We start from the raw sequence: 8,043 nt of genomic DNA, 5'->3' as shown, positions 1-8,043 counted from the left end.
TTATAATATATAATATCACTATATTACCATTATATTATTAATAGATCAATAAATAGATCAATATATTACCCTGATCATAATATCCAGCATGTTAGATTACAATAACATCTAATTAACCATCACTATCCATATGTTAGATACAATAACATCAATAATTAACCATCACTCATCCAGCATGTTAGAATAGAATCAACATATAATTAACCATCATTGTTTATTCTCATCAACATGTTAGATACAATAACATGTAATTAACCATCACTCATCAGCATGTTAGACACATCTAATAACCATCACTCATCCAATATGTTAGATTAATTAACTCATCCAATATGTTAGATACAATAACATGTAATTAACCATCACTCATCCAGCATGTTAGATACAATAACATGTAATTAACCATCACTCATCCAATATGTTAGATACAATAACATGTAATTAACCATCACTCATCCAGCATGTTAGACACAATAACATGTAATTAACCATCACTCATCCAGCATGTTAGATACAATAACATCTAATTAACCATCACTCATCCAGCATGTTAGACACAATAACATCTAATTAACCATCACTCATCCAGCATGTTAGATACAAACATAATTAACTCACTAATTAACCATCACTCATCCAACATGTTAGATACAATAACATGTAATTAACCATCACTCATCCAACATGTTAGATACAATAACATGTAATTAACCATCACTCATCCAATATGTTAGACACAATAACATGTAATTAACCATCACTCATCCAGCATGTTAGATACAATAACATGTAATTAACCATCACTCATCCAGCATGTTAGACACAATAACATCTAATTAACCATCACTCATCCAATATGTTAGATACAATAACATCTAATTAACCATCACTCATCCAGCATGTTAGACACAATAACATCTAATTAACCATCACTCATCCAATATGTTAGATACAATAACATCTAATTAACCATCACTCATCCAGCATGTTAGATACAATAACATCTAATTAACCATCACTCATCCAATATGTTAGATACAATAACATCTAATTAACCATCACTCATCCAGCATGTTAGATACAATAACATCTAATTAACCATCACTCATCCAATATGTTAGATACAATAACATCTAATTAACCATCACTCATTCAATATGTTAGATACAATAACATCTAATTAACCATCACTCATCCAGCATGTTAGATACAATAACATCTAATTAACCATCACTCATCCAGCATGTTAGATACAATAACATCTAATTAACCATCACTCATCCAGCATGTTAGACACAATAACATCTAATTAACCATCACTCATCCAGCATGTTAGATACAATAAATAACATGCAATTAGCCATCACTCATCCAGCATGATGCAATTAACCTTGAATACACTACAAGTAAATGGTCCTCTTGGTGATGTCATGTTCTGGATAAGTAGCACGGTAAGAAGAGAAACCTTTGGGTTTTCAATGATGTTAACTAGACTTCACGTCAAACTGTGAGAGCATATGTTCTACAGACTGGCTTCAATGATTCATTATCTGGATCATTAAAGAGTGATGTCGCAAAAGTGCACCATGGTATGGTGGATTCTGACAGGATCTCTAACTACACTATGGTGGATTCTGACAGGAACTCTAACTACCCTATGGTGGATTCTGACAGGATCTCTAACTACACTAACACTATGGTGGATTCTGACAGGATCTCTAACTACACTATGGTGGATTCTGACAGGAACTCTAACTACACTATGGTGGATTCTGACAGGATCTCTAACTACACTATGGTGGATTCTGACAGGAACTCTAACTACACTAACACTGTGGTGGATTCTGACAGGAACTATAACTACACTATGGTGGATTCTGACAGGAACTCTAACTACACTGTGGTGGATTCTGACAGGAACTATAACTACACTATGGTGGATTCTGACAGGAACTCTAACTACACTATGGTGGATTCTGACAGGAACTCTAACTACACTATGGTGGATTCTGACAGGAACTCTAACTACACTATGGTGGATTCTGACAGGAACTCTAACTAACTACACTAAACTACACTGGTGGATTCTGACAGGAACTATAACTACACTATGGTGGATTCTGACAGAAACTCTTAACTACACTATGGTGGATTCTGATTCTAACTACACTATGGTGGATTCTGAACTCTAACTACACTAACACTGGTGGATTCTGACAGGAACTCTAACTACACTATGGTGGATTCTGACAGGAACTATAACTACACTATGGTAGATTCTGACAGAAACTCTAACTACACTATGGTGGATTCTGAAAGGATCTCTAACTACACTATGGTGGATTCTGACAGGATCTCTAACTACACTAACACTATGGTGGATTCTGACAGGAACTCTAACTACACTATGGTGGATTCTGGTGGAACTCTCTAACTACAACTAAACTACTGGTGGATTCTGACAGGAACTCTAACTACACTATGGTGGATTCTGACAGGAACTAACTAACTAACACTATGGTGATTCTGACAGGAACTCTAACTACACTATGGTGGATTCTGACAGGAACTCTAACTACACTATGGTGGATTCTGACAGGAACTCTAACTACACTATGGTGGATTCTGACAGGAACTCTAACTACACTATGGTGGATTCTGACAGGAACTCTAACTAAACTATGGTGATTCTGACAGAAACTCTTCTACACTATGGTGGATTCTGACAGGATCTCTAACTACACCTATGGTGGATTCTGACAGGAACTCTAACTACACTATGGTGGATTCTGACAGGAACTCTAACTACACTATGGTGGATTCTGACAGGAAACTCTAACTAACACTATGGTGGATTCTGACAGGAACTCTAACTACACTATGGTGATTCTGACAGGAACTCTAACTACACTATGGTGGATTCTGACAGGAACTCTAACTACACTATGGTGGATTCTGACAGGAACTCTAACTACACTAACACTGGTGGATTCTGACAGGAACTATAACTACACTATGGTAGATTCTGACAGAAACTCTAACTACACTATGGTGGATTCTGACAGGATCTCTAACTACACTATGGTGGATTCTGACAGGAACTCTAACTACACTATGGTAGATTCTGACAGGAACTCTAACTACACTATGGTGGATTCTGACAGGAACTCTAACTAACTATGGTGGATTCTGACAGGAACTCTAACTACACTAACACTATGGTGGATTCTGACAGGAACTATAACTACACTATGGTAGATTCTGACAGAAACTCTAACTACACTATGGTGGATTCTGACAGGAACTCTAACTACACTATGGTGATTCTGACAGGATCTCTAACTACACTGAAGGAACTCTAACTACACTATGGTGGATTCTGACACTATGGTGGATTCTGACAGGAACTTGGAAAAACTATGGTAGATTCTAACTACACTATGGTGGATTCTGACAGGAACTCTAACTACACTATGGTGGATTCTGACAGGATCTCTAACTACACTATGGTGGATTCTGACAGGATCTCTAACTACACTATGGTGGATTCTGACAGGAACTCTAACTACACTATGGTGGATTCTGACAGGATCTCTAACTACACTATGGTGGATTCTGACAGGATCTCTAACTACACTAACACTATGGTGGATTCTGACAGGATCTCTAACTACACTATGGTGGATTCTGACAGGAACTCTAACTACACTATGGTAATTCTGACAGGAACTCTTAACTACACTATGGTGGATTCTGACAGGATCTCTAACTACACTATGGTGGATTCTGACAGGAACTCTAACTACACTATGGGTGGATTCTGACAGGAACTCTAACTACACTATGGTGGATTCTGACAGGAACTCTAACTACACTATGGTGGATTCTGACAGGAACTGGTGGATTCTGACAGGAACTCTAACTACACTATGGTAGATTCTGACAGGAAACTCTAACTACACTATGGTGGATTCTGACAGGAACTCTAACTACACTATGGTGGATTCTGACAGAACTCTTAACTACACTATGGTGGATTCTGACAGGATCTCTAACTACACTATGGTGGATTCTGACAGGATCTCTAACTACACTAACACTATGGTGGATTCTGACAGGAAAACCCTTAGTTGTTCTTAGTTGTATTGACTGTTTTCTGTCACTTTTCTTATAGCATAGATGCAAATAACCACAGCCCCAAGAAAAAAACATACTCTTTGCAGGACAGCTTGGCACTTTTCTTGCGTGTTTGCGTTAACTTGTGTCTAAGTGCTCAATACAAAGTGCCATTGACTTCCTTGTCTCTTCGGCTTCAGATTGCAGCGGGTTCATTGGGTTGTGATATTAATATATTTATGAAAACGATATCCGCTGCCTCTGAGAAAACTAACTGTCAAATCGCTTGCCTGAACGCAGAATAAACAGAAAACAGAGAGGGCATTTTGTTTTCATCTTTTAGCCGGACAGCTTACGTTACTTGGCTGCTGTCACTTTAGATAAACAGGGAAATTAATGAATAGATTTAGCTTTTTAAAAGATGCATGGCAACAACCTCTGTGGGGGCTATCGAGGTGACATGATTTATTTGTGAATGTAATCTTAGTTTTCTGTTCCTCAAGGACCAAAATGATTTACACTTGTCGGTTGTGGTGTAGATGGAACTGCATTTGAAGTAACAACGGAGACACCAACGTTAACAGAGAGGGCCCATACTAAACAATCAGATTAGAGAGATTGTTCCGGATGTTTCCTTTGTCGTTATATGGTTTCAGTCTGGTGTTTGACTGGCTGAGGTTAGTTCAGGTCTAGTCATCAACCTCAATACACTTGAGAAAACAGGGTGATGATTTATCCAACAGGGTGATGATTTGTCCAACAGGGGTGATGATTTATCCAACAGGGTGATGATTTGTCCAACAGGGGTGATGATTTATCCAACAGGGGCGATGATTTATCCAACAGGGGTGATGATTTATACAACAGGGTGATGATTTATACAACAGGGTGATGATTTATCCAACAGGGTGATGATTTATCCAACAGGGTGATGATTTATCCAACAGGGTGATGATTTATCCAACAGGGTGATGATTTATCCAACAGGGTGATGATTTATCCAACAGGGTGATGATTTATCCAACAGGGTGATGATTTGTCCAACAGGGGTGATGATTTATCCAACAGGGTGATGATTTATCCAACAGGGTGATGATTTATCCAACAGGGTGATGATTTATCCAACAGGGTGATGATTTATCCAACAGGGTGATGATTTATCCAACAGGGTGATGATTTATCCAACAGGGGTGATGCTTTGTCCAACAGGGTGATGATTTATCCAACAGGGTGATGTCTCCATGTGACTGAGGTGATGATTTATCCAACAGGGTGATGATTTATCCAACAGGGGTGATGATTTATCTAACAGTGTGATGATTTATCCAACAGGGAGATGATTTATCTAACAGGGTGATGATTTATCTAACACGGTGATGATTTATCCAATAGGGTGATAAGGGGAGTGTCTCCATGTGACAGGGGTAGTGATTTATCCAACAGGGTGATGATTTATCCAATAGGGTGATAAGGGGAGTGTCTCCATGTGACAGGGGTAATGATTTATCCAACAGGGTGATTATTTATCCAACAGGGTGATGATTTATCCAACAGGGTGATGATTTATCCAACAGGGTGATAAGGACTGGGGTAGATGTCTCCATGATAAGGGGGAGTGTCTCCATGACTGGGGTAATGATTTATCCAAAAGGGTGATGATTTATCCAACAGGGTGATGATTTATCCAATAGGGTGATAAGGGGGTAGTGTCTCCATGTGACTGGGGTGATGATTTATCCAATAGGGTGATGATTTATCCAACAGGGTGATGATTTATCCAACAGGGTGATGATTTATCCAACAGGGTGATGATTTATCCAACAGGATGATGATTTATCCAACAGGGTGATGATTTATCCAACAGGGTTCTTAGCATGATGGAGAGTGTCTCCATGTGACTGGGGTGACCCTAGACTCAGTGAATTACTGTATGGCACTCCTATCCACGAGGTGTTGTTGAATTACTGTATGGCTCCTCCTTCTGTATCCACGGAGACAGTGTTGTTGAATTACTGTATGTCTCCTGCTGTATCCACGGAGACAGTGTTGTTGAATTACTGTATGTCTCCTCCTTCTGTATCCACGGAGACAGTGTTGTTGAATTACTGTATGTCTCCTGCTGTATCCACGGAGACAGTGTTGTTGAATTACTGTATGGCTCCTCCTGCTGTATCCACGGAGACAGTGTTGTTGAATTACTGTATGTCTCCTGCTGTATCCACGGAGACAGTGTTGTTGAATTACTGTATGTCTCCTCCTTTCGTATCCATGGAGACAGTGTTGTTGAATTACTGTATGTCTCCTCCTGCTGTATCCACGGAGACAGTGTTGTTGAATTACTGTATGCCTCCTCCTTCCGTATCCATGGAGACAGTATTGTTAATGACAACCTGTATCTAATAACTCTGAAGCTTGGACTGAATGATACGAGAGCTTTGCTTGATTCGTTTGACGTGTTTTTCCGTAGATAGATAGGACTTGGGGAATGGATTTTCCTCACCTTAGAAAGCAATGGTTCAATGAATGTTGATAAGAAAAGCCATTTATATAAAAGGTGAGGTACGGGTCATGTCTATCTTCAGTTATAACTGATGAAGCAGAGGGTCAATATGAAATGGTACAGTACTGTATGTTTTGCAAACTAGCATTGGAGATTGGGATTCCATATCTGACCTTACAAAGCATTAGTATAATGAACGGGGAAAGGTGAGTTAGAGGCTATGAGAGTCATTAAAAAAGGTCAACACTGTGTTTTGTAATCTTCATGGAACTTCTTCAGAAGAGTTACAGACAGACAAATATAGACCTGTCATGTTGTCGTTAGGATTCATTCAAGACGAGGCTTTGAGACGTGTAAGACAGAACGTTTTTGTTTCTTTAGCTGGAGTTTCTCCTGTGAGCCTATCAACACCCCTACAGTCCTCAGTCAGTCCCTGTTCCTCTGTCAACACCCCTACAGTCCTCAGTCAGTCCCTGTTCCTCTGTCAACACCCCCTAGTCAGTCCTCAGTCAGTCCCTCCACAGTTCCTCTGTCAACACCCCTACAGTCCTCAGTCAGTCCCTCTTCCTCTATCAACACCCCCCTACAGTCCTCAGTCAGTCCCTTTCCTCTATCAACACCCCTACAGTCCTCAGTCAGTCCCTTTCCTCTAGCAAGACCCCTACAGTTCCCCCCCTTTCCTCTACCAGTCCTCAGTCAGTCCCTGTTCCTCTAGCAAGACCCCTACAGTTCTCAGTCAGTCCCCTTTCCTCTACGTGTCAACACCCCTACAGTCCTCAGTCAGTCCCCTGTTCCTCTACCAACACCCCTACAGTCCTCAGTCAGTCCCTTTCCTCTACAACACCCCTACAGTCCTCAGTCAGTCCCTGTTCCTCTACCAACACCCCTACAGTCCTCAGTCAGTCCCCTTTCCTCTACCAACACCCCTACAGTCCTCAGTCAGTCCCTCTTCCTCTAGCAACACCCCAGTCCTCAGTCACAGTCCTCAGTCAGTCCCTTTCCTCTGTCAACACCCCTACAGTCCTCAGTCAGTCCCCTTTCCTCTGTCAACACCCCTACAGTCCTCAGTCAGTCCCCTTTCCTCTACCAACACCCCTACAGTCCTCAGTCAGTCCCTCTTCCTCTAGCAAGACCCCTACAGTCCTCAGTCAGTCCCCTTCCTCTATCAACACCCCTACAGTTCTCAGTCAGTCCCCTTCCTCTATCAGGACCCCTACAGTTACTCAGAGAGAGAGAGAGAAATATATAGACATAGCAAGGAGACGGAACAGTCGGTTGAGAAGGGGAGGAGTTAGAGCCAGATTATTACAGATTGTGATGAGTTGAGAAGGGGAGGAGTTAGAGCCAGATCATTACAGACTGTGATGAGTTGAAAAGGGGAGGAGTTAGAGCCAGATCATTACAGATTGTGATGAGTTGAAAAGGGG

The sequence above is a fragment of the Oncorhynchus tshawytscha genome, unplaced genomic scaffold (assembly GCF_018296145.1).
Source record: "Oncorhynchus tshawytscha isolate Ot180627B unplaced genomic scaffold, Otsh_v2.0 Un_contig_3563_pilon_pilon, whole genome shotgun sequence".
Lineage (NCBI taxonomy): Eukaryota > Metazoa > Chordata > Actinopteri > Salmoniformes > Salmonidae > Oncorhynchus > Oncorhynchus tshawytscha.
This window is presented reverse-complemented; position numbering follows the sequence as displayed.